This window comes from Carlito syrichta, unplaced genomic scaffold (genome assembly GCF_000164805.1).
Source record: "Carlito syrichta isolate Samal-C Ts95f unplaced genomic scaffold, Tarsius_syrichta-2.0.1 Scaffold307480, whole genome shotgun sequence".
Taxonomy (NCBI): domain Eukaryota; kingdom Metazoa; phylum Chordata; class Mammalia; order Primates; family Tarsiidae; genus Carlito; species Carlito syrichta.
This window is the reverse complement of record NW_007251576.1, coordinates 175,232-176,450: the sequence shown is the minus strand read 5'-3', so window position 1 is coordinate 176,450 and position 1,219 is coordinate 175,232.

The following is a 1,219-nucleotide window of genomic DNA, read 5'->3' as shown; positions in this document are numbered from 1 at the left end:
GATGGGCAGCATGGCTGTTTTCAGGTTCTTGCTATTGTGAACAATGCTGCGATAAACATGCGTGTGCAGGTATCTTTTTTATAGAGTGATTTGTGTTCTTCAGGATATATTCCCAGTAGGGGGATTGCGGGGTCATATGGGAGGTTGGTATTTAGAGCTTTTAAGAATCGCCACACTGCTTTCCACAGAGGTTGCACTAGTTTACACTCCCACCAACAGTGTAGAAGTGTTCACTTTTCACCACACCCTCTCCAGCAGCTGTTATTTTTTGAGTTGTTGATAATTGCCATTCTGACTGGGGTTAGGTGGTATCTCAGTGTAGTTTTGATTTGCATCTCCCTGATGATTAGTGACGTTGAACATTTCTTCATGTGTTTGTTGGCTGCTCGGATGTCTTCCTTTGTGAAGTGTCTGTTCATATCTTTTGCCCATTTTATAATGGGGTTGTTTGTTTTTTTCCCTTCAGCTCATTTGAGTTCTTTGTAGATCCCGGATGTTAAGCCATTGTTGGACCTGGAGTTGGCAAATACTTTTTCCCAGTCTGTAGGCTGTCTCCCTGATCTCTTGATGGTTTCTTTGGCTTTGCAGAAGCTTGTCAATTTAAAAAGGTCCCACTTATCTATTTTCTCTCTTATGAGCTGTGGGTATTGGGTTTTCTTCAGGAATTGGATGCCAGTTCCGATTTCCATGAGGGTTTTTCCTTCATTTTCTAAGGTTCTTATGGTTTGAGGTTTTACATTTAGGTCTCTGATCCATTTGGAATTAACCTTTGTGCATGGGGATAGATAGGGGTCCTGTTTCAATCTTCTGCATGTGGTCAGCCAGTTTTCCCAGCACCATTTACTGAATAGGTTCTCCTCTCCCCAGTGGTAGGTGGTGGAGGCTTTGTCAAAGATGAGTTGGTTGAGAAATTGAGGTTTTACTTCTAGGATCTCAATTCTATTCCATTGATCTATATGCTTGTTCCTATACCAATACCAAGCTGTTTTGATGATTGTAGCCTTATAGTAAAGTTTAAAGTCTGGTAGTGTGATACCACCTGCTTTGTTTTTTTTTTTTTTCTGAGGATTGTTCTGGCTATTCTTGGACGTTTGTGTTTCCATATGAATTCCTGCATTGTTTTTTCTATGTCTGAGAAGAATGTTGCTGGAAATTTGATGGGTATTGCATTGAATTTGTAGATTGCCTTAGGTGAGATGGACATCTTCACAATGTTGAT